Genomic DNA, 27340 nt, shown 5'->3' with positions numbered 1-27340 from the left:
TTTCAAACCACGCACATATGGTTCATCACCAAATGTCACTGTTCTTCCCCCCTTCCCCCCCATGTCCCCCTCCTGCCTGTACCTTCCCTCTGTATTTTCTGTATTGTTTGGATTAACTTTCTAACATCTTTGCATAAGCTTCATGTCTCCTGTTGCCCAGAAACCAGTTCTCATCACACTGGTTTTATCCAGGTCCTTGGAATTGGCAGAGTTCACAGATCAGGTGAAAGCTACTGCTTTTAGTATAGCAAATGTCTTTCATCTGCTCTCAAAATTGAAAAAAAAAAAAAAAAAGTCTATGTGAAGTGTCTTCAGAATAATTTTTGTGCATAATTTTGGGCTGTTTTGTGAAGTTCTCTAAGCAAAGCTATATTCCTCACTCTGTCTACACCAGGGCATACTTTTCTTTTCTTTTTTTCCCCCAGCACTGTGTTCAAGCAAGTTTCTTTCTAAAACAAACACCTTTATTATGAGTATTTTGGTTGTAATGTATTAAGTTCATTTGAGAACCCAGCACAATTTCTCTCGCACTTAAGGATACAAACTTTAAATGACAAAACTTTCTTCACTAGCAGTTAAAAGAAATTTCATTGAAATTTAAAAATTACTCTCTAAGCTGAACTGTCTAAAGACTCTCCTTTTTTTTTTTTGTAAAGACAAAGCTAAAAGAGCAATTTCCAAAGTTACTGATCAAGCATTGACTTTCATGGGTTAACCTCTAAAGAGTATTTTAAATAATAAAATTTTCTTTCTGTAAAGGATCCATTCTTGAGATCATATTTGAAGGAAAATGAAACATTCAAAAAAAAAATAAGAAAAAGAATCTGCACTCTCAAATGTATATATCTTTACATCTGTAGATTTATAGTACTTGTCTGAAACTAGATTTTTGAATCTTAATTAATTTATTGGTTTGCTTTTTCTTTCTACCAGCAAGCTGACTCATCTGTGAAGTATGAATATTTTAATTCAAGTAAATGTTTTCTGCAGATGGAAGTTCACTTGTTTGAGGAGTCAGAAAGTACTCAGAAGGTACTCAGAAGTTGGACTGTAGTTTTACATTTTGGATGTAGGATCAGAAAGCACCAAGGACACTGTTTGATAACTCTGTTTTTCCTTTCTTCTATCTAGTGGTAGTTAGGAAAATTGCCAGTTTTACGCTGTAGAGATTCTATAATTACTGTATAATAATTATATATTTTCCATATTTATTTAGCATCCACTCTGTGACGGGTGCTTTACACAGGTTATTCCATCCAGTTTTCTTGGAAACAGTGAAGTAGGTTTGAAAACAGTTTTCCCAGAGGTTTAAAGAACTGTCTGACATTCCAGAGATGGTATATATATGGAGATGTGCTTTTCTGATGCCACACTTTTTCTATTATCTTCACTATTGACCCTAGAGCAGAAAAGGACATAAAGAGTCTATTCTTCACTCTCCTTCATTGTCAGTATTCATCCAGCTTTTACTAGAACACTTCTGGTGACAGAGAATCACTTCCTGAGATAGGCTGACCATAGTGGAACAGCTCTATTGACAAAATATGATTCATTATATTACAACTAAAGCGTGTTCTCTTCTTTTTCCCATTGTCTTTTTTTTTTTTCTTCCACACCCACAGCATGCAGAAGTTCCTGGGCCAGGGTTCAAACCTGTGCCACAGCAGTGATAACACGCTGCCCGTTGGAACTCCTGCACATTGTATTTCTTCTGCCTTTTCGAATAACATAGTCAAATCTTTCCTCCATGTTATACCTTCAGCTGTTTGAAAACACTGCTGAAACCCTAAATTGGCTTCTCCTTTTTGGGAGAAATCTTTCCAACTCCTTGCTTCATGGTCTTTCCTAATGAAATCAGTTTGCTATCTTCTAGGGTCTTTTATCTTCCCTTCCTCTTTTTGTTGTCTTCTCTTGTGTTTTGCTGACCATCTTTAGTGTTGTGTTTGGCTTGCTTTTCCTTTTTTATATGTGTGACCATTATAGTTATTTGATTTTCTGGTTCCCATTACATAGTAACATAAACATCTATGTGTGTGCAGAATTGTTTCCAGTTGCTGGTATCTTAATTTCAAATGCATTTTCATTTTTTATTTATTTATTTATTTATTTATTTTTTTATTTATTTATTTTTTTTTGTCTTTTGTTGTTGTTGCTATTTCTTGGGCCACTCCCGCTGCATATGGAGGTTCCCAGGCTAGGGGTTGAATCGGAGCTGTAGCCACCGGCCTACGCCAGAGCCACAGCAACTCGGGATCCGAGCCGCGTCTGCAACCTACACCACCGCTCACGGCAACGCCGGATCATTAACCCACTGAGCAAGGGCAGGGACCGAACCCGCAACCTCATGGTTCCTAGTCGGATTCGTTAACCACTGCGCCACGACGGGAACTCCTCAAATGCATTTTCAGTGTTCTGTATTTGTCCTCTCCTCTTCTCATGCTGGCTAGTTTTGATATCATATTTGTCAGTGGGTGATTTCCTACTTTTATATTATCTTTGCCTTTGCCAGTGACCTTTTTCATTTGTAATATTCTTGTTTTTACTTCTGGCTTTTCCTTTTTTGCTTAGAGAATTTCCTTTAGGAGTTGATATAGAGCTGGTTTGGAGGTGCTGAATTTTATTAGCTTTTGCTTATCTGAAAAGCTTTTGATCGCTCCATGAAATCTGAATGAGAACTTTGCTAGGTAGAGTAATCTTGGTTCTAGGTTCTTCTTCTTCATCACCTCAAATATATCTTGCTACTCCCTTCTGGCTTATAGAGTTTTTGCTAAAGAATCAGCTGTTATCCTCATGGGGGTTCCCTTGTATGTGATTTGTTGCTTTTTCCTTCTGGCTTTTAACAAACAACCCAACAGAAAAATGGACAGAAGACCTAAATAGATACTTCTCCAAATAAGACATACAGATGGCCAGAAGGCATGTGAAAAATGCTCAACATCACTATTAGGGAAATGTAAATCAAAACTACCATGAGGGACCACCTCACACCAGTTAGAGTGGTCTTCATTAACAAGTTAACAAACGACAAATGCTGGAGAGGATGTGGAAAAAAGGGAACCCTCTTTCACTGTTGATGGGAAGGTAAATTGGTACAACCACTATAGAAAACAGTATGAGGGTACCTCAGAAAACTAAATGTAGAACTACCATATGACCCAGCAATCCCAATCCTGGGCATATATCTGGACAAAACTTTCATTGAAAAAGATACATGCACCCATATGTTCATTGAAGTACTATTCACAATAGCCAAGACATGGAAACAACCTAAATGTCCATTGACAGATGAATGAATTAAGGAGATGTGGTACATATGCACAATGGAATACTATTCAGCCATAAAAATGACAAAATAATGGCATTTGCAGCAACATGGACGGAACTAGAGACTCTCATACTAAGTAAAGTCAGAAAGAGAAGGACAAACACCATATGCTATCACTTACATGTGGATTCTAAAATATGGCACAAATGACCTATCTACAAAACAGAAACAGATCATGGACATAGAGGGCAGACTTGTGTTTGCCAGAGGGGGATGGGGAAGGGGGTGCTGATGGGGAGTTTAGAGTTGGTGGATGCAGACTGTTACATTTAGAACAGTTGGGTGAGGGGGTCCTGCTGTACAGCCCAGTGGGTACTGTATCTAGTCTCTTGGATAAGAACCTGATGAAAAATGAAAAAATAAATTAGTGGATATGGGTGGCTGGGTCACTTCGCTGTACAGCAGAAACTGAAGGAACATTGAAAATCAACTACACTTTAAATAAAAGTAAAAATAAAATAAATCAGAACACCAGAGCAGACCGTACAAACTCTGAACCAGTACAGAATAAAAGAGGATTTAATCTGGGCATTTTATATATATTTTTTGCATGTAAACTCAGATGATAGTGAGTGAATGTGTTGTGTGTCGGGGGGCGAGATGTCTGAATTATATAAATTTTAGGATCAGGTAAAAAATAAATGACAATGTAAATTTCTAGGAACTGTATCATATTACTCTGTACTAATATGATTGACTTTTTGAGCCAAACATAAATCGTTACACTTTTTGTTTAAGGTTATACACTGACTTAGCCAATAAGTATAATTTTTAATGTTTCTATCATTTTTTAAAACTGAATTATAGTTGACTTACAATGTTGTGTTAGTTTCAAGTGTATAGCACAGTGATTCAGTTATACACACACAGGTATAATTTTTTCAGATTATTTACCCTTCTATGTTGTTACAAATTATTGAGTACAGTTCCCTGTGCTATACAGTAGGTCTTTGTTGGTTATCTATTTTATATATGGTAGTGTGCATCTCTTAATTCCAAACTCCTAATTCATCCTGCCCTCCCTTTTTCCCCTTTGGGAACTAGAAGTTTGTTTTCTATGTCTGTGGCTATATTTCTGTTTTGTATATAAGTTCATTTGTAAATTTTGTTTTAGATTCCATATATAAGTGCTATCATATGACAGTTGTCTTTCTCTGTCTGACTTACTTCACTTAGTATGATAATCTCTAGGTCCATCCATGCTTGGATCTTCTCTTTTCCCCCTACGTCTTCCTGGTGCCACCACAGTTCATAGAATTTTTTTTCCTGTATTGTCAGTGAAGTAATTCATATAAATTTCAACCATTTTGCCCTTCAAGTCAGCCCATCTGATTGGCTGTCAACTAGGGTTTCCTAACTCATCCTGAACCTTCCAGAAAAAAGGGAGTTGCCCCCAAGACATCTTTTTCTTATAGTCTCTTCTTTTTTTGTTGTTTTTTATGGCCACACCTGAGTCATATGGAAGTTCCCAGGCTAGGGATCAAATCAGAGCTGTAGCTGCCACCCTATGCCACAGCCACAGCAACTCCAGATCCAAGCCACATCTCCGACCTACACCACAGCTTACTCGTGGGTTCATTATCGCTGATCCACAATGGGAATTCCTTTCTAGTAATCTTTAAGGTTTTTTTGTTTTGCTTAGTTTTTATTTATTTTTATTTTTATTTATTTATTTCTTTGTCTTTTTGCCATTTCTTGGGCCGCTCCTGTGGCATATGGTGGTTCCCAGGCTAGGGGTATAATTGGAGCTGTAGCCATCGGCCTACGCCAGAGCCACAGCAAGTACAGATCCGAGCCGCGTCTGTGACCTACACCACAGCTCATGGCAATGCCGGATCGTTAACCCACTGAGCAAGGGCAGGGATCGAACCTATAACCTCATGGTTCCTAGTCGGATTCGTTAACCACTGTGCCACGACGGGAACTCATGATTTGCTTGGTTTTTAAAATCATATCAGAATGTTAGACTCCACAAAAATATTCTGACAAATCCTTTGTTCTAGGCTGTCTCTGTGTGACATCCATCTTTGGTTTTACTGCTCATTTATTCACACATTACTAATCCATAGGTTAAGTAAAACATAGAAACATATGCTCATTTACTGGGAATTTTCTCTGTGTTTTCAAAGTTCAGGCCAGGCACTGTGCACCCTGGTAAATACACCAAAGACTTGCTTCCTGGAGTTTCCTTTTAATGCTGAATTCAATCATTGGCACCATGCATAGACACAAAGGTTTCTTCAGATTCCTCCCTCTTTTCTTTCTCAAAGCCATTCTAAGTACTTGCTGGACTATAGCTCAGGGATCCATGTTTATTCAATTTCACCCACTGTTTGGCTTATCAAAGGTACTCAGTACAGGTTTGTGGAGCTCAGCTTCACTGAACTCTGATCACTTGTGGTTGTCTTTATCAGACTTTCACTTATTTTAATGTAATTTAATTTAATTCAGTTTTTTCCATTATAGGTTTGTTTTAAATTTTATTGCAGTATGGTTGATTTACATGTTGTGTTAGTTTCAAGAGAATTTTACTTATCAATCCTTCTATCCTTATTTCTTCCTTTTCAGGATTACTACTCTTGAGAAGACACCTACTTTTTTCTTCCTCTGCTTTAAAATCTTTTGTTTTAGAGGTTCCCGTTGTGGCTCAGTGGTTAATGAATCTGACTAGGAACCATGAGGTTGCAGGTTCGATCCCTGGCCTTGCTCAGTGGGTTAAGGATCCGGTGTTGCTGTGAGCTGTGGTGTAGGTCACAGACATGGCTTGGACCTGTCATTGCTGTGGCTCTGGCGTAGGCCGATGGCTACAGCTCCAATTATACCCCTAGCCTGGGAACCTCCATATGCCATGGGTGCAGGCAGCCCTAGAAAATACAATAAATAAATAAATTAATTAATTAATAAAATCTTGTGTTTTAGAGATTGAAATCATTTGCCTTGCCTTGATCCTCCCTTTTGTTGTGATTGTCATAGCCAGTGTGTCTCTATCTAAAGTCTGAAGAATCCTGATGCTTCCATGTCACCAGTACTATTCCTTCTGAATACTCAAAGTCCAGGACAGTTGTCAGTAAGTTCAAGATCTGATAGTTTTGACCATATCCATAGTAACTGATTCCAAGAAACAAATGGGCAATTATATTCAAAGGGGCTCTTCTGAAGGCTAATTTTCTTTTTTAATCCATTAAAAAATATCTCTAACACCTCTCAAGTACCTCTTATCTGCCAAGCACTGTCCGAGAAATGTTCTTATAAGTTATCTTTAAAGTAGATGAAAGAGGGAGTTCCTGTCGTGGCACAGCAGAAACAAATCTGACTAGGAACCATGAGGTTGCGGGTTTGATCCCTGGCTTCGCACACTGGGTTAAGGATCTGTCATTGCTATTAGCTGTGGTGTAGGTCGAAGACACGGCTCAGATCCTGCATTGCTGTGACTGTGGTGTAGACTAGCAGCTGTAGTTCTGATTGGACCCCTAGCGTGGGAACCTCCATATGCTGCGGGTATGGCCTTAAAAAGCAAAATAAGAATGTATATTAAAAAAAAAGTAGATGAAAAACAGTCTGGTCATCTCTTGTTTTAAGCAAATTGTTTTGTTTATACAAGCTAATTAGAGCAATGAAAGGTAGATCAAAAATATCTGCCACAAATAGAATGAAATTAGATTCTCCTTTTGAATGTTTCAAGCCTTCAGTTGATTGATTAAAAATGTATATCTACAAATACATGCCCATGACGAGTGTTCAGCAATATTAAATGATGACAAAGGTGAGTTAAAACAAAAAGAAAAACAAACGTTTCATTTCCTGGTTTTTGCCACGACCAGAAGATCAAGTACCAAAATAAAACCATAACATGTCTTGTGATTGCTGTTAACTGGCTGGAACTAGCATATATCAGAGGTCAGAAACTTATCCTCATAAGCGATTTTAAGAGCAGAGAGTTTCAGGTTACATCATACATTCTTAGGTACTTACCCACAATGCATACCTTAGACCTTCTGAGAACTTTGTCTTGTCAGGTAAGTTCTGTGGCTATCAATAGGAAGGTGTAGTGGACAGAATGCTACCCTGAGAGTCAGGGAAACTAGATTCTGGTACTGGCTTCCCTATCGTGCGTGGCTCCCCCTGGAGGGCATGTCATATTCATTACCATAGACCTATGGAGAAGGGCTTGCGAGTCAGGTCTCACAGGGCTAAACTCGCTGGAGTAAACTCACTGGGACCAAGACCTGATATCTAAAGTATAATATCTGCATTTGTTTCTGAGGGCTGTTGTAACTCATTGCCACCAACTTAGTGTGAAAGTAACAGAAATGTACTCTCACAGAGTTCTGGAGGTTAGATGTCTCAAATCAAGGTGTCAGCCAGGGCGATGATCCCAGTGAAGGCCCTAAGAAGGGCCTTTCCTGAAATTCCAGTTTCTGGTGCCCCCAGGCAGCCCTGGGCTTCTTGCCCAGTTGTGTCACTGTAATCTTCCTCTACCAGTCACTACCTCTGCCATCACAGAACCTTTGTCTCTATCTCTTTATCCTTTTCTGTCTCTTATGAAAGCATTCTCAGGGGACTTAGGGCCCACCTTAAACCAGTATGATGTCATCTCAGTCCTTAAGTATGTCTGCAGTGATCCTATTTCTAAATAATGTTTTGAAATTATACTTATTTCCAAATTCTAGGCTTTAGCCACATATAAATTGGAGGGACACTCTTCAACTGACTACAGTATTTAAAGATATGTGGTAACTCTTGATTTCGGCCAATTTCAAGTCACTTATCCATGATTCATTCATTCAACAAAGATATATTAAAATCCTTTTTTCTGGCAGCTCAGTGCTAGGTATGAGGATGCTGCCCACGGACAAACATGAACCATACCTTTATGGAGTTTACAGTCTAGAACTATCCAAAGGGGTCCACTTAAGTGGATGGGACTCTGCTGGACTTGTTTGTAAAATGTTATCTCCAGATTTACTTGCTCATACATATTTTTTTTTTCAGCATGACTTCTAACATAAATCTCCGTATTTATTTATACTGTCTGTATATTCTATGTTTATTTATTATTATGTGTTCATTATTATATGAGCTACTCTACTGGTGCATATATACATTATATGTGCACCCAAAATATGACTTTAAAGAGAATCAGTATAAGAAAAATAAATAGGGATTAAAATTCTAAGATTATCTTTCAGATCTTAGGCATTTTTGCAAGTCATCCTCTTTTGCAAGAAGGATCTCTGGATACTGGTTACATTCCAAGTCTTGAGAACAATGCAATAGTTCTAGATGTGTCTTTTGATTGGAACAACACTCCGACAGGGATTGAGTGTCCAGAGGGCTGGTAGTTGCCTCAGGGATATTAGAATGACGAGTGATATCCAGGTATTAGCCCTGCACCTCAACCCCCAAAGGCAGACTGAGGCTCAGGCAGGGCTTCACATGGAAGGAAAGGGATGCAAATATGGAAAGACAGGGGCCCAACAGGAAGGATTTAATAGTCATGGCAGTGATTGGGGAACTCTGAAGTTAATGGGTCTGCCGGTACTTGGGGCCTATACTAGGATTCTGGGCAGAACTCCCAATAGGTTGTCTACAACAGTTAGAGATTGCTTGGGATTTGGATGAGGCCAAATCTGAGGAGAGAATTCCTCTGCTTTTGAAACGGGGAAGACAAGGAAATGTGAGCCCTGACACCATTCCTGCCTCTGACTAACCTGATGACTTTTCAAAGAGAAATTTAATATCATAAGCCTTATTTACCCCAGCTAAACGAAAGATAATGACACTTAAACTATTTAAAATGAGGGCCTTGGGTTAGGAAATCCTCTATCTTCTCTTCCAGATCCCAGTGTTTTCCAGTAAGTTAAATGTTTGCCAAGGAAGGGATTGTTGACTCTTCTGATGAGTCAATCTAATACTCAGAGATGAAGGAGGAGGATTTTCAAGTAAATTTATTTATTCGTGGATTCAGGAATGTCAGGGAGAATGTGAAGCTGTGGTATGTTTTCCTAAAGAGGTGTGGTTGATTCGTAAGTGAATATCTTTGAAGGAACTTGACAGAACAAACATGTGTCAGTGCTACCTTCATGAACTTGATGTTGTCTGGGAGCAATGCTGGAACCGTCCCATGAACTCAGAGGGAAAGGAGCTTTATTAAGAAAAACAAATAACCAATAAGGCCTTATTAAAAATAGGCAATAGAGGAGGGATACTGACTTAGCGGCTGGAAGAATTTGATTTTCCTCTATTTTTGAGGTTACCTAGTTCACTGTTCCTTTGAAAGTATTTTCTCCTCATTTTTAACTATTGTGATAGTCCTTTAAAAACTATCAACAGAAATGGAACCATAACATCATGTTGACATTTGAGGTACTTATTTTAGGTAAGAAGTGAAATACCTGTATACATCTTCTGAGTAATTTTGTTGACTAAAAATTGCAGGATCACTCAAGTTGAATGCTCTCTGGATTGGACAACAGAAGGCCTGGTTCTGCCCTTAGCTCTGCTGTTCACTGGACTCACATCTTCTGTTTGTCAGGTAAGGTCCCTTTCCCTCTCTGAGGGTTTTTTTCTTTAAAGTTAAGTGGCTTGAGTGGGTCTTCATTATGTTGCCTGATAGAAACATTCTGTGATTCTGTGAGTTACTGCCATGCTCTCAGGGTTATACTAAGTGCTCCCGTCCCTCATCTGCCTGTCTCAGTTGGACAGTTACTTTCCAGTAATACTTTCCTAACTGCTCTTTACCTCTGGGAGAAGCACCTGCTTGCTCTCTTTTCTCTACCCAGTTCTCTATGTATTTATACCATAACTATGTGTATTAATCAGGGCTTGGTAAAAGATAGAAAAAAATATGAGTGATTTCAAGCAGTGTTTATATCAAACAATCAGATGCTCAAAGGGTAGAGGAACAGAAGTTAGAAAGCCACTATTGGACTGTTACTTTCAAAGTCATGCCACCAAAGCTGCTACCCAGGGGTCAGAAACTTGTGCTGCTGCCACTCCGTCTCCCATAACCATAAGACTGGGGTCTGGAACCTAGAATCTGGTAGCAACAAACACTCTGGCATAATCTGGCTTCCCAGTATAAATAGAAGCAGGGAGATGGTTGTCACCTCACATTCATTTTACACTGTCATTCAAGCACATCTAGTGAGTCCCTGTTCAGATTTAGAGACTTGGCTTCAAATACACAGACAAAACAGGGATCTCCTTTTCAATCTCGTCACATAGAAGGACAGTGGGATTGTGGTTAGGAGGGCTAACCCAGCTATCTACCATGGTATGTATTATGCTTGACATGTTGAACTCATTTGTTTTCCATGTATGTTCCTACCAGATTGTAAGCAGGAGAAGGGGCTGTGTGTTACTGATAAAAATACCAATAAAATTAGGGAGAAGACAGATCTTGAAAGCATTATAGTCCATTCAGAAAATGTATATCAATAATAAACAATGGGAAAGAACAAAACAAAGCTAATAGGATGGGCTGATAAAATCTAGTTGAGAGACTAGGGAAGGCTGGAATGGTCAGAAATCTTAGGAAAAGCTACGGATCACAAGAGTTTGAAGAACAGTAAAATTCGGATGGACCCCCAAAATAAAGATAATATATTGCTATTAAGAGAACCTAATAGTTGATACCATGGATATTTGGAGCTACCACTTCTTGGTCAGGAAGATTTTCACATATAAAAATTTTTTAAATTTTATTCACTCATTCATTTAGAAAATGTTAACTAAGGGGCTACTATATATGCCATCTGTTTTTTTCAAGGGCTGGGGAATACAGTAATGAATAAAACAGAACAAAAACCATGATTAGAGAAATATTAATCTTTTGTAGATAGAACAAATATTTTCAGATATTGTTTGATATTAGCTTTTATATTTTGGAATAATTTGTATGACTGAATAACCCCCCCCCTTTTTATTCCTTGCATGTGTCATTCAGATGGTTCCTGGTATGTTTGGAAATGTAAAAATTCTCATATAGGCTCTGCCGGATGGCCTCATTGTCTAAGTGTTTAATAGTTGCATTATCTGATAATAGATGTTAACGCAGTTGTGGAGAGGACGGTAATGATAATTCCTTAAGTAAGGGATATGGAGTGTAGTTGGTCTATTTGTTCTCCATCCTATCCTCTACCTTTTGGAAAATATGAGTTAAAGAATATAATAAGTGGAGTTCCCATTGTGGCACAGTGGGTTAATGATCTAACTTGTTTCTATGGAAGCACTGGTTTGATCCCTGGCCCGGCCTACTGGGTTAAGGATCTGGCATGGCTGCAGATGTGGCGCAGGTCACAGCTACAGCTCAGATTCGATTCATTGCCTGGGAACTTCCATATGCTGTGGGTGCAGCTGGAAAAAAAAAAAAAGAGAGAGAGAATATACTAAGTAGCAAAGTGTTTAACTGGGGGTTTATGTTCAGATATTGTTCAGAGTGAACATGAAATCTTTCTAGAGAATGCTAAATGGGTTCAAACTCACCTCCCTTCCACATATATATCTTTACCCAATCTGTTAATGTGTTTGTATAGTAAGATCAAATGCATTTCTATCACTTAATCAGTGCTCCAGGCCTTATCTTCTCTAGATTATAATCTCTTCCATGGCAGCAACTAAGCTCAGCGAAGGCCACCTCAACTTTTCCTCTGCTTTGCCTACCCTGAAAGTCACTGGTTACCTTTCTGCCAGTGTCATTTACTGTGCAATCATTCTGCCAGTTCTTCCCATCATGTTGCCATTTTATTTCTATTAAGAAAACTGTCCCAAGCCATCTACACACTTTAGAAATGTTGTCCCTGCATTCCTAATCATTTATAAAAGTCCTAAAGTAAATTTGTTTCCCAGGGAAAATTCCTGGGTGAAAGACTTTATTTATTCTGTCGGAGGAGTGACATTTCTTTTAACCTTAGGAAGGTAATCCCAGAATGATGCATGGGTGTATGTTTTATATCCTGCCTTTGTTACAAAGTATTTGAAGTAAATTAGTTGACTATTAAATCAATTCACGTGTTGATATTTTCACTTCTAATGTATGCTTTTATTTATAAAGAAACTTTTATAATAGAAAATATACCAAATGAAGAAAAACTGAATTATTATGGAGTACAAACAACGAAGAAAACCAGTGATATTATTTTCCTGTATTTCTTTCTAGTCTTCTTAGATCACTATGACATAAAGAAATAACTATATGTGTTCTTAAAGGGTTTTTTAGACTGGTTCCTCCAGTAGGTTATTTTTAGACATTCTACCTTTGGATTATGGCTCCTACTTAGAGCTGTTTTTGGTCTATAATAATTGGTCATCACTCCAGACCTTGTGCTTTGGGAAGATCCATAATTCAATGATGAACAAATTCCTGAAACTTTGGGGAAAGAACTAGAAGAGAAGAAGGAGGTATGTAATCCCAAATGGGGGTTGAAATTACCTGAGTCTCTCCTATGGTGACATTCAGCAGGTACATTTTGGATGTTAGGGATGTCTGGGGAGACAGGGCTTTGACTTCCTTTAGTTATTTTTTTTTTCTCCACATCTCAGACCTTAAGTTTCAGGTTGTCATTTGGGGAAATATTATCTTCTTTTCCCTCCCAGGTATCCCTTATATTGCTTTTGTTCCAGCTCAGTTAAATACATTTCAGGGGGTGTTTGTGCAGCAGGGGCATGTAAAATACTGTTTTCCATTGATTTTATGTGGTCCAGATCGTGGGCTCGATTTTGTCAGTTTCTGATTCTCTCGATACTCATCTTTTGCATTCCCCAGAACTTTTGTCTAGTGATGTCTGCATACAGTGGAACTGTGATCACTGCTTATCTACCCAATCTCAGACCCTGGGGCCATCTCTGGCAGGTTGTGTATCATGGTCACTGACTCTGTGACATTTTCCTAAAGACCTTTAATTATCTGTCTAATTTATCACTCAGTCTAGTGCATATGTGTGCATTTTCTGTTGTTAGACTATAATTATTAGCTTATATGATAGGTTGTTTGCAAAGAGGGCTACAAATATTCTGCTTATTCCTATAAGTACACACCTTTGCAATGTGGCTTGGTGGCTTCTCCCATTAAGTTACAGAATTTACTTCCACCCTTGAATATGGGCTCGCCTTGTGACTTGCTTTGGCCAGTAGGATATTCGCAAAGTTGTGCAAACAGAAGATTGAAAAATGTTTGCACATTGTGGCTTGCCTTCTTTTCCTGTGCTGGGAAAGCTGTTGCCATGTCAACCAGTTGGACTCTCCTCATCCTTGAGGATGAAGGACAATGTGGAAAGAGGCCCAGCTGTCCCAGGCTAGCTCACTCTGGGCATCCATCCCCAGAAGACCATCCTAGACTCTCCAGCATCCAGTGAGCCCATCCCAACCAGAACTGTCCAGTTGACCCACAGAGTCATGGTCAACAAAATGTCTGTTTTCTTCTTTCCAGTTTCTTCTCAGAGTGGCTTATTATGAAGTAAAATTGAACTGATGTAGAAATGGGTACCAGAAGTGAAGTGTCAGGCTACTGGAACAAAACTCAAAACATGTAGTAATGGCTTTGGAATCAGATAGCAAGTGGAGGCTGAGGAAGCAGTTAAGACACTGCTAGGAAAGCTTGAAAAAGATGCAAATGAACAGCAGCTAGGAAAGTGATGAGGAAGCAGCAATAGCTGGCTGAAAAGGTGGTGGTAATCGTGTTTTGTAGCTGCAAAACAGTGGACAAAACTATCACAGGATAAAAAAAAATACCCAATAAACTTGTAGATATACCTCAGACAATTTTATGGACAGTGGTTAAAATGTCCATTGGCTTCTCTTGCTGTGGTACTGTGAGAGAAAGATGAGCTAAAGTAAGATTTGGCAAGCAGAATTGAGAGATGTAAAAGGAAGCCAAATTTTCTGGATTGGACAGTAAAAGTTTTTCATCTCTAGTCTCTCAACTTCAAAAAAGATTTTCAAAAGAAGAAATGGCTGAGTTCCTGCTGTGGTGCAGCAGTTAAGGATCTGGGGTTGTCTCTTTGGCTCAGGTTTGAACCCTGGCCCAGCATAGTAGGTTAAGGATCCGTCATTGCTGCAGCTGTAGCAGAGGTTGTAGCTGCAGCTTGGATTTGGTCCCTGGCCTGGGAACTTCTCTATGCCACGGGTGCTATCAGAAAAAGTAAAGAAAAGGTGGCTTCCTAGTAAAGGTAAATCAAGGCTATGGCTATCAGATCCTTTTAGAGTCCTCTGTAAGACTGAAGGTGGTACCTAGGAGAAACTTTCAGCTAGAAAAAGGACTTTTAGTAAGTTTAAGAATACTTTCCCATGTCAGCCTGGCGTGGTGCCCAAACAGAGAGCTGTCTATTTCCACCCAAACAGAGAGATATCTATTTCCAAAGTAATTGTGGATGTAGCTTCTGGGACATGGAGTGTACTTGATTCTGCATCATGAGGGAAACTCATCAAGCTTGGAGAAAGCACTGTAGGATTTTGCTAAAAAGAACAGAAAGAGTTCAAAACCATAGGAGGCCTCTGAGCTCCAACTTTCTACTGATAGAACTCAGGTTTCTAGAAGAAATAGCCAGGAGCAGAAGAGAACAATGGACTTGGTGACCATTCCTAGGGATTAGAATTGCATCCCAATTGAGGAATGCGTCCTGCTCCAGGAGCTGGGCCCTTGTTAATACTTGCTTGTTAGGATTTCATGACAGCTCTGAACCAGGGTGATGGCTCCTTATTTCTGATCTCATTTTTAGTGGGACAGTCTATTGTTGTTACCTATCCCCTCTCACTATTATGTGTGTGTGTGTGTGTGTGTGTGTGTGTGTGTGTGTGTGTGTGAGAGAGAGAGAGAGAGAGAGAGAGAGAGAGAGAGAGAGAGAGAGAAGCAGATGGATAACATTAGTGTATAAATCTTTGGATAAAGAGGAGCCACACTTGAGGAGCAGCACCTGGAGAGCTCCATCTGTATCTGGGCCTGATTTAGCTGAACATCCTATACTTCGAGGCTGATGCCATAACGAGATAAGACTTTGGAGGAAGAAAGCAAATGTATTTTGCACAAGGGGAAGAGAGTTTATTTTGTAGCCAGAGGGCAAGCTGTGGTGGATTGTTGGCAGAAATGGCCCTGATAATTCCTGCTATCTTTAGATACACATTTCTTAGTATTGAGACTTTGTTGTTCTTCCTGAGAGGTGGCATCAGATTCCTGCTCTTTTGAATCCAGCCATAGCCAAGTGACTTGCTTTGGCCAATGGGACATGAAGAAATAAGACAAAAGTCCAGGTGTGTTAGTGGTTGCACTTTAAGCTCCGCTGTCGGTGGGCTGCATATGTCATCCTCAAACAAGGATGCAAGGTCCTGCACTAGCTGCTGATGAGACCACGTGGAGAGAACCAGGAAGAAAGGGCCCAGGGAGAAGGCTAGGCTGTAGAGCAAGGCCATCTTGACCATCCAGTGCCAATGGAGCCACCAGCTGCCTGCATCCACGTGAGTGAGAGAAGACCAGCAGAACGCCCAACTGATTTCAACCCAAACTGCCCATGAACTGAACCATAGTCTATTAAATGTTACTCTTCTAAGCAGCTACGTTTTGGAGTGGTTTGTTAGGCAGCAAAAGCTCATTGACTCAGAATTTTTGTTTAAAAAACAATTTAAAGTGGGGCTCTCCATAAAATAAAGTTATTTTTTAAATACTGTGACAATTTTTTTTTTGCTTTTGCCTTCCTGTCTTGAATATAGTTGAATCTCAAGTAGTTCTGTTACTACTCTACCTGCTTTGCCTTTCTTTGAAGACTTTAGTGCTTGGTTTTAGATCCCCTTGCAAGGTGCTCTGGTGATTAAGCAGTTTTTTGACCTGTTTAGTTTGGTTTAAATTTGACCTGTTACATTTATAGGATTCCAACTCTTCTTCCTGGAAAATTCTTTTCCTCCCAAAAAAGATTCTTTGCCTTCACCCCCCCCCCACCTTTTTAAAAACAGCCTTCTTTCCTTTGCCATTTGGGCATTTAGTGTTTATTTTCAAATATCTGTTCTTTTTGGTCTGAGTCAAACATTTTTCCTGAATTTTCAATAAACTGTTCTTAAACTGTCTCCAGGCTTATTCATGGTTATTTACTTTCAAAACTATTTCTTTCAGGTTTTTTTTTTTTTCCCTAAGAAAAGCCCATGTTTTGTCACCCTTTCCTTTTCTACAACTGAGTAACTTCATGAGGAATATTTTTGGTTTTCTTTTCTTGCTAGAATGTTGGGCTTGATCATATAGTAGTTGCTGCTAACCAGGTACTCCTTGAGAGACACCATCTCTCTTATGAACATCGCTATGGATGCACAGGGTCATCACTGCCCGCCTTCGTAGGTGGTTGTAAACCAAGGCTGGTCTGACTACCTAAAGTGTACCCTAGAGGGAAGATTCAGATGGAAATGAGGTAGAGAGGAAAATGCTATTGTGTTATTTCCTTTTGTCCTGTTTCTGATTCATTAGCCCCTATCCCCCTTTGAGGGTATACCTTTCTAGCATTTGTGTTATAGTTCTTTGTAGAATAATTTTCTTTTTTCTTTCCCCTTTTTTGGGGGGAGGGGCATGCTCTCAGCATGCAGAAGTTCCTGGGCCAGGAATTGAACCCACACCATGGCAGCCACCTGAGCCACAGCAGTGACAATGCTGGATCCTTAACTTGAAGAGCCACCAGACAACTCCTACAATCATTCTATTTTCCATCCTAAGCACAAGACATTTGAAAGTAGGGTCTAGGTTTCAGCCTTTTTGTACCTCTTATGAGTCAACCCAGAATATTGGCTGTACATTATAATATTATAAGTACTCCATTATAAATATAAATATCTCAATAAATGAATAATTAACAAATTAATTGATGAATGAAGACAAGCTCTGAGCTAGGTCAAGAACTGCTTTGGTAGGAAAAAGGGAAGGTTGGATCAGATAAGTAGTCCTTCTCAAAGAATTCTTTGTCTCTCCATGGTCTTACTTTTCTCCCTTACTATGCCTCTCTTAAAGGAAAGAGACAGGGTTGAAGAAATAGAAGCTCCACAGCAACAAATGCTTTTTCCTCACCTCAACCTATATCTACTACAGAGCTCAAAAGGAATTTGCACCTGTTATATACCTAGTTCTTCTGCTGATACCCCTAAAAGGTAGAGGAAATCTGGAAGATGGAAGTGTCACAAATTTTTGAATCTTTGTGATTACCCATTAAAATAAACAAAGCAATGACTGTAGCAAAACCAAAGATTCATATACAGGCATGCCTCAGAGATACTGTGGTTCATTTCCAGACCCCTTCAAAAAAGGGAGTCACATGAATTTTTTGCCTTCCCGGTGAATATGAAAGTTACACTCACACTGTAATATACTTTAGTAAGCATGTAATAGCATTACATATAAAATAAGATACATGTCTTAATTAAAAATACTCTATAGCTAAAAAATGCTAACCATTATTGGACCCTTTGGCAAATTATAACCTTTTTTCTTGGTGGCAGATCTTGCCTCTATGTTGATGGCTTCTGACTGATCAGGGTGGTGGTTGCTGAAGGTTAGGGTGGCTGTGGCATTTCCTTAAAATAAGACAACAATGAGGCTTGCTGCATCATTTGACTCTTCCTTTCATGAATGAAATCTCTGAAGCATACATACTATTTGATAGCATTTTACCCACTGGAGAACTTCTCTCAAAATTGGAGTCAATCTTAAATCCTGCCAGTGCTTTCTCAACTAAATTCATGTAATATTCAAATCCTTTGTTGTCATTTCAGCAATCTTTATAGCATCTTCACCAGGAATAGATTCCTTCTTAAGAAACCACTTTCTTTGTTCATTTATAAGAAGCAACTCCTTATCCATTGAAGTTGTACTATGAGGATCCAGGAATCAGTCAAATCTTCAGGTTCTACTTCTAATTCTAGTTCTCCTGCTACTTCTACTCATATGTAATTACTTCCTCCATTGAAATCTTGACTCCTCAAAGTCATCCATGAGGACTAGAATCAGCTTATTCCAAACTCCTGTTAATGCTGATATTTTGACCTCTCCCCATGAATCATGCATGTTCTCAATGGCATCTATAATGGTGAGTCCTTTCCAGAGGTTTTCAATTAATTTTGCCCAGATCCATCAGTATCATTATGAATGGCAGGTATAGCCTTGCAAAATGTATATCTTTAAATACTAATACTTGAAAGTTGAAGTTACTCCTTAATACGTGGGATGCAGAATGGATGTTGTATTAGCAGGCATAAAAACAAGATTAATCTAGTTTTTATGTATCAGAGCTCTTTACTGACCAGAGCTCTTTACTGACCAGGCACATTGTCAATGAGCAATAAAGTTTTGAAAGGAAACTTTTTTTCTCAGAGCAGTAGGTCTCAACAATGGGCTTAAGATATTAAGGAAACCATGTTCTAAACAGATGTGCTGTCCTCCAGACTTTGTTGTTCCATTTATAGAGCACAAGCAGAGTAGATTTAGCATAAATATTAAGGGTTCTAGGATTTTCAGAATGGTCAATGAGCACTAGCTTCAACTCAAGGTCACCAGCTACATTAGCCCCTAATAAGAGAGTAAGCCTGTCCTTTGAAATTTTAAAACCAAGCATTGAATTCTCTTCTCTACCTATGAAGGTCCTAGATGAAATCATCTTCCAATAAAGGCTCTTTAGCCTTCATTGACTATGTGTTATTTAGTGAAGGCACTTTCATTATCTTAGCATAGATCTTCTGGATAACGTGCTACAGTTTCTACATCAGCCCTTGGTGCTTCACCTTGCACTTTTATGCAAGGTGCTTCTTTCCTTAAACCTCATGAACCAACCTCTGTTAGCCTCAAACTTTTTTCTTCCCTTCCTCACATTTCTCAGCCTTCATAAAATTGAAGGGATTTAGGATCTTGCTCTGGATTAGATTCTGGCTTAAGAGAATGTTGTGGCTGGTGTGATCTTCTATCCTGACCACTAAAACTTCCCCCATGTCAGCAATAAGGCTGTTTCCCCTTTCTTATCATTCATGTGTTCATTGGAGTGACACGATTTCCTTCAAGAACTTTTCCTTTGCGTTGACAACTTGGCTAACTGGCACAAGAGGCCTAGCTTTCATCCCATCTCAGATTTCAACATGTTTCCCTTACTAACCTTATTTTTAGCCTTTGATTCAAAGTGGGAGATGTGTGATCAACACTTAGAGGCCATGGTAGGATTATTAATTGGTGTAATTTCAATACTGTTTGTGTCTCAGAGAGTAGGAAGGCCTGAGAAGAAGGAGAGAGATGAGGGAACAGCCTCAGTGGAGCAGTCAGAACACACACAACATTTATAGATCAAGTTCACTGTCTTACATGGGCATAGTTCATTGTACCCCCAAACAAGTATCATAGTAACATCCAAGGTCACTGATCACAAATCACCATAGTAAGAAAGCTTAAAATATTGCTAGAATTACCAGAAGGTGATAGAGACACAAAATGAGCAAATTCTGTTGGAAAAATGGTACCAAGAGACTTGCTGAATGCAGGGTTGCCACTTACCTTCAATTTGTGAAAGACGCAATGTCTGCAAAGTGCAATAAAGCAAAGCACAATAAAACAAAGTGTACCTGTACAAAACTATACAGAAAGGAATTCCCCTGAATTCCCAAGTATGAGTGGTGATATACCACCACCAATTCCCTGTAAATGGTATCATCATTCTGTGGGGAGAAGCAAAGGGAAGATAATTCTGGTAGTTCTGAGAATAGGTAAGCAGTGGGCTAATCTGAGAACAGCAATAAAAAAAACCAGGGTCCCATTCAAAGGAGAATACAGTGGAATATGTGGCTATAAATTGTAATAGTGCTGGAGGCATCCGGACCTATAAACTCTAAAAAGTATCAAAACAAAGTGGTTTTCCAAAACAAAGCCCTGTATTGCAGAGAAACTGGTCCAAGAGAATTCTACTTGAGCGGCATAGAGGCAGTAGGACCAAAGGATGACACAGCCCAGATGAAAGTGAGCATAGAGAAAGGAAGAGGCAGATCTCAAAATGGACCAGACCATATTGTTGATTTTGTTTAAAAACAACAGAAGAGGAGTTCCCATCGTCCGACTAGGAACCATGAGGTTTCAGGTCCGATCCCTGCCCTTGCTCAGTGGGTTAACGATCCGGTGTTGCTGTGAGCTGTGGTGTAGGTTGCAGACGCGGTTGCTGTGGCTCTGGCATAGGCCGGTGGCTACGGCTCCCATTCGACCCCATATGCCATGGGAGTGGCCCAAGAAATAGCAAAAAGACAAAAAATCCCGCGTTGCTGTGGCTCTGGCATAGGCCGGTGGCTACGGCTCCCATTCGACCCCATACGCCACGGGAGTGGCCCAAGAAATAGCAAAAAGACAAAAAAAAAAAAACCAGACAAACAAACAAACAAACAAAAACAACAGAAGAGGAAGCTCCAGAGCTATGAAACTAAAAAAAGGTCTCTGGCCCACACTTGTCTTTTCTACAAGTATAGAAAAACTTCTTTATTTAAAGGGATGATAGTTGGATCCAAATAGCATAATTTCTAAAACAAGAGAATAAGGAGAATATTCCTACGGAAAAGGAAAGCATGCAGAAATGATATACCTACAAAATATTTGAGAATTGTAGGCTAACTTTGGCTAGTGACCCCCTAAAGATAGGTACATCCTAATCCCTTGAACTTGTGCGTATGACAAGTTGCATAGCAAAATGGTACTAAGGCTTTAGATAGAAATAAAGCTGCTAAACCAGTGCAAACTTAATAAATTAACAGGGAGATTAACCTGCCTTACACACATGGGCCCAATGTGATCATAACACTCCTTAAAAGTGATGAAGGGAGAGAAATAGAGAGATAGCAACGTGAGAAGGGTCTCAGCCCAGCATAGTTTGCTTTGAAGATGGAAGAATAAGGCTATGGGCCAATGAAGACGCGGGTAGTGTGGAAAGGACGAGCAGATGATTCTCCCCTAAAACCTACAGAAGGAGCACAACTGTGTTGGCGCCTTAATCTTAGCACAATGAGACCGATTTTGGATTCCTGATGACTAGAACTATAGGATAATAAAGATGCATTGTTTTAAGTAAGCCATTAAGTTTGTGGTAATTTTTACCACAGGAATAAAAAATTTATACACTAATATTTCAAGATTACCCAAAAGAAACTAAGGAAATGATAGAAGTTATGAAAGAATAACATAAGCAACTTTTTAAAGTATAACTGAAGTAACTGGAGAAAAGCAGGATTTGGAAAAAAAGTGACAGATTCAGAAAACAAAATTGTGATTTTATAAATAAAGATTAGAATACAAATGATAGGAGAATAAATAAAATTGCTGATAATGCCTTGATAGAAATAGAAGATGAAAAAGAAAAATATTAAAATAGAAGGAAGATTCAAAAAAGTATTTGAAGGAAGTGATAGAGGTAAAAGTTCATAGAGAAGGTTCAACATATTTTTCATAGGAGTCCTTATATGAAAACTAAGTCAAGGGAACACAGTATGCTTCTACAACTAAAAAAGTTTAAAGTTCTTGAAATACTGAAACTTATTAAAATGTATATTACATACCTGGGAAAATCTAAACAGACAGGCAAAAGTCAAGGCATAGTCTAGTAACAATATTGGATTAAAAATATGTTGGGCATTGAGGTTAAAAAAATTTATAGTAAGAAAAAATCTGATTGTCATTGGTGTTTTCAACAGCAACACCTTATTCTACAGATCAATAGAGCAACATTTATGATTCTCAAAAGAAAGAAAATGTGACCCACATTTCCTATGTAGACAAACCAACTGCCAACATAAAGACTGCAAACAAATGGTTCTGAATCTATAGAGTAATTCATTAAATATTTTTCCCATGAGCTCGACCTGAGTAATTGCAGTGAGCTTCATCCAACCAGAAGACTAGAGAGACTTTGAAGCTGGCAAGGTAATGCTTGTACTTTCTGACAACGTAGATATGGGACAGTGATTGAAAAAGGGGAGAGAATAGAGAGTATTGATGAAAAGAAAAATAAACTTGCTGATTGTTTTAAAGATATTGAGTGGAGTTAAAAAGAGTATTACTCCATGTAAGATATTGTACAAAAGGGTGGGGGAGAAGGAAAGGTGACTTGCTAATTTCAACAAAGGCCACACAGGGGAATCAAGAAACAGTAGCCAGAAATTAAGGGTACTGTGAAAAGATATTAATGTACATTTTAAGGTGCCAGTTGAATATGATTATGTATGCACATATATGTATACAGACATATTTATGGATGAAACAGAGCCAAGGCAAAACATATTGACATATTGATCATGTCAATAAATGTAAATAAGCTTAACTCACCTATTGAAATAAAAACAATTCAGACTAATTAACAAATTATCATTGAATGCTATAATAAAACCTAGGTATCAGAGGAAGTAGAATTAAGACCAAATGCGTTGAGATACAATATGAGACTTTCATCTGATAACATAATATCAACTCTCTTAAAGCAGAAACTACACCAACAGGGACACTTTAATGTCCTTCTCTAAATACAAGACAAACCAATGAACAAGATATTGGTAAAGCTATAGAAAAGTGCAGTATATTCAAAAATGTATATCTTTAAGATACATATCCAATCAAACCTAATAATGGAGGATACACTTTTTATGAAGCACACATGGAGCACTTATGAAAACTATGTCAAAGTACAGAAAAAGAACTCAATAAATTTCAAAGATTAGAAGTAATATAACAAATAGGCCATAATAAATGAAAACAAAAAATTAATAACAAAGTCAAAATCCAGAATTCCCGTTGTGGAGCAGTGGTTAATGAATCCGACTAGGAACCATGAGATTGTGGGTTCGATCCCTGCCTGAGCTGTGGTGTAGGACGCTGCTCAGATCCCACGTTGCTGTGGCTCTGGCATAGGCCAGCAGTTACAACTCTGATTGGATCCCTAGCCTGGGAACCTCCATATGCTGCAGGAGCGGCCCTAGAAAAGCCAAAAAACAAACAAACAAAGAAACAAACAAAAAGTCAAAATCCAACAAGATAATTCTGTGTAGAATTTTTTATTAATCCTATTTAGCAACTAATGGGTCTAAAGGTAAGTGAAAAGTAAAATTACCAAATTTCTTTAAAAGTATGATATAAAACATGGCATATATGAATCTGTGGGAAACAAAGAAGTTACTAGAGAAAATTTATAGAATTAATTACTATCTAATTAGCAATGTAAAAAATCCTGGCTCAAAATCTGATACAAAGAAAGGGAAAAAACAAACATACACAAACTAAAAGTGAGAAAAAATTAATGAAGATAAAAAAAATTGATGAATTCAAAAACTGAACAAGTGTAATTATTAAGTAAAATTATATGTTAGTTCTTAGGGGAAAATCCCTCAACAAAATGGGCAAACTATTGTGTAATGTAAGAACAAAAGGGAGAAAGCACAAATTCACAAAATCCAAAATGACAAGGAGGAAACAGCCATAACAGAATAAATTTAAAATAAGAGTTATAACAAACTACTTTGTATCAAATGAGTTTTAAGCTTTGAGCAGGGTTTTATAAACTAGAGGCTATGAACCTGTTAATGAAAAATGAATCAATAGTGTAAGAAAGAATTGGAAAATGTTATTCAAGCCAAACTGAAGATTTCAACTGGGAGAGAGTCTCTCCCAGAGCTCTGAGCACTGTCCCAAGAGGTAAGGGGAAGCCAGTCTGTATGTCATTGTGGTGAAGAGGGCCATGCCATCCAGCATGCATCTCAGTGTCTAGTCTTGAGGAACAGACATCTTACTTAATGGATTTAGTGCTTTTCTAAATATGGGAAGATGCCAGGATTTTATAAAAGATTTTTTCTCCTGAAAAAAAGTGAGGGCCAGTTTTGCCAGTTTTCTGAGGTCACAAAGTGTCCCATCCTGATCTTCACCCTGAATTCCTTTTGGGGTGTGCTGTAGCCAGCTCCTGCAGTGGCTAATGAAACTTGATTTTTGGAGAATTGGATGATGGGCAACATTCTTTATTTTACAACCCCTCCCCCCTTTTTTCCCCATATTAAAAAATTTTATTGAAGTAGAGTTGATTTACAAGTTGTGATCATTTCTGCTGTACAACAAAGTGATTCAGTTACGTATATACACACATCCATTCTTTCTCAAATTCTTTTCCCATGTAGATTATCACAGAATATTGATTGTATAGAGTTCCCTATGCTGACAGCAGGTCCCCACTGGCCAGGCATTCAATATACAGTGTACATGTGCCAATCTCAAATCCCCAGTTCACCCCTTCCCCCACCCCGCCTGTCTCCTTTGGTAACCATAAGTTTGTTTAAAGTCTGTGAGTTTGTTCTGCAATAAATTCATTTGTATCTTCTTTTTAGATTCCACATATAAGTGATATCATGTAGTGTTTATTTTTCACTGTCTAACTTCACTTAGTATCTCTAGGTCCCATCCATGTTGCTGCAAATGGCATTATTTTATTCCTTTTTATGGCCGAGTAATATTCCATTGTGGGTGTGCTTGTGTACCACATCTTCTTTATACAGCATATATATGGGTCTTGCTTTTGTATCCATTCAGCCAGTCTATGTCTTTTGGTTGGAGCATTTAGTCCATTTACATTTAAGGTAATTAGTGATATGTATGTTCTTCTTGTCTTTTGTTAATTGTTTTGGATTTGTTTTTGTTGATTTTCTCTGGCCCTTTATCTCTTGGCCTTTATTCTTCCATTTAGTTCTCTTGTGGTTTGATGACTATCTTTAGTGTTGTGTTTGAATTGCATCTATTGTAGATTTTTGGTTTGTGGTAACCATGAGGTTTTGATATAGGAGTCTGTATATACACACAAGATTGCTTTAAGTTGCTGGCATCTAAATTTCAAATGCATTTCCAGGATCTTGCATTTGTACCTTCCTCTTCTCACAATTGCCGCTTTGGGTGGCATATTTATGTGTGGATGATTTCCTGCCTTTACTAATGTTTGCCTTTACTGGTGAGCCTTGTCATTTGTAATTTTCTTCTTTCTAGTTGTGGCCTTTTCTTTCTGCTTAGAGAAGTTCCTTTAATATTTGTTGTAAAGCTGGTTTGATGGTGCTGAATTCTCTTAGCCTTTGCTTGTCTGTAAAGGTTCGGATTTCTCCTTCAAATCTGAGAGAAAGCCTTGCTGGGTAGAGTAATCTTGGTTGCATGTTTTTTCTTTTCATCACTTTAAGTATATCATGCCACTCCCTTCTGGCCCACAGAGTTTCTGCTGAAAAATCAGCTGATAACCTTATCGGCAACCCCTTCCCTTTTGATCTTGATTTTGACCAAGGTTTGGGAGGCATTTCAGACCAGTATGTCCCCTAGTGCTAGGAATGCTCATCCCCAGCTCAGGTGAGGATTTCATTGATAGGCTACTCAGTGTGCTGTGACTGGGCTAGGTCCTGTTAACAGTAACCAGAAGCCTCTGGACCGCCTGTTGGTCTTAAATAGTCTGTTATGGCAGGAAATTTTTCCTGCATTGCTTCGTCCCATGTCTACAGTTACATTATTACAGTCATGGATCTTATAGAACTATATGATTGGTCAATCATCTCAATTCACCTAATCATCATTCATTTTATCTGAGACTCAGTCACACATTTAGCAACAAGAAACAATCTTGTAAAAGAGGCAGAATGCAAGTAATAGAACAAGTAGTGACATTGATAAGGTCATAACTATTTAAGCTGAGAACTTTCCTTAGCTGCACCCAGAATCTCCCCAGTTTGTCTGGCCACTCTGTTCTGCACCAGCCGCTCTCTTTAAGGGAAACAATGTATTGGCCTTGCACAGAAAGTTCCCCAAGGATGTCCGCACTTACTAGGCAAGTGGTGGGTCATTCTGACCCCTTTCAAAATTGAGAAAGGAATGTTTTCTTCTAAGGAGTTACATGGCTGGATCCAGAAGGAGAAAAAGTGATCTTTATGGTTGAGCAGTTATATCTGCCATTGGTGAGGTCTGGTTAATGCATAATGCAGATGCACGATGCACACTGAAGGGAAGGGAGGAAGCCAAAGGGCAGAGAGAAAAAATTATGTGTAAATTTTTCTTCTCTTGCCTTAAAATGTGGATTTTTTTCATGAAGCCAAATTGGGCCAGTTGCCTGTTTTCATAAGTAAAGTCTTACTGAAACACATCCACTGTTTTTTAAATTGTAGGTGGCTGTTTTTGCTAAGATGGTAGAGATTTGTAGTTGTGACAAACACAAAAAAACAAAATATTTGCTCTCATACCCTGTACAGAAAAAGTTTGGTGACCATTGACCTGGTGAAACAGTAGTTTTCTTTTTGGGAAGTAAATTTCAAAATGACCTTTATTTGAAACAGAATGTAGGACATAATGATAATAATGTCTCCTTATTATCATAGGAGAAGTAGAGTGTGCAGTTAAAACATTAGTCCACGTCCTTCCTTCCCCACTGAGAGACAACTGGAGACCAAGGGTTATTAACAAGGACCATCCACAATATGTACCATTTCCTCATCATTCCTGAGTCTCCTCTTCCCTCCTGACAGACCCTGGGCAGCTGGGGAGCCTCAGAAGGTGAATTCCAACACAACAGACTGTGATGCCTCTTTATCTCTATGGACTAGAGACTCCCTTTCCCTACCAAGTAGCATCAAGTTGCTGGCCCAGCCCTCATAAACTCCTCTTCAAAGCACAGCATCTTCAAAGACTAGTAGTGGCGCCTCATAGCCCTGAATACTTCAAGCAGATCAAAATAGCACTTCAAAGCCTCTGAAGATGAAATTGTCATTGGAACCAGTCTATGAAAATAGGTCCAGATCTGCTTGCTAAATCTAAAACGCAATGACAACCCCTTAAAATAAAAGATTTATGTGGGACCCAGATACTTCTAATGTAATTCCCAAAATGTCCAGTGTGCGATCAAAAATCATCCATCAGACCAAGAACTAGGAATTTACATGTTGAGTGAGAGGAGATAAAATCAACTGATACCAACATGAAAGTGAATCAGATATCAGGATTTTATGGGTTTTTTGGTTGGTTGGTTTTTGTTTTTGTCTTTT

General features: G+C 38.7%; 1 long non-coding RNA gene across 2 annotated transcripts in view; it reads left to right on the top strand.

The window, feature by feature from the left end:
• LOC110262142 overlaps nucleotides 1-27340 on the top strand; it is a 128833-nt gene that overhangs the window by 82938 nt on the left and 18555 nt on the right. For both annotated transcript variants that reach the window (XR_002346740.1, XR_002346741.1), the window contains exon 2: nucleotides 9764-9860. This is a non-coding gene — a long non-coding RNA (uncharacterized LOC110262142). The remainder of the gene's footprint in view (nucleotides 1-9763; nucleotides 9861-27340) is intronic.

Source organism: Sus scrofa, chromosome 8 (genome assembly GCF_000003025.6).
Source record: "Sus scrofa isolate TJ Tabasco breed Duroc chromosome 8, Sscrofa11.1, whole genome shotgun sequence".
NCBI classification, from domain to species: domain Eukaryota; kingdom Metazoa; phylum Chordata; class Mammalia; order Artiodactyla; family Suidae; genus Sus; species Sus scrofa.
Note: the sequence above shows the minus strand (reverse complement) of the source record. Positions and strands in the feature narration are given on the sequence as shown.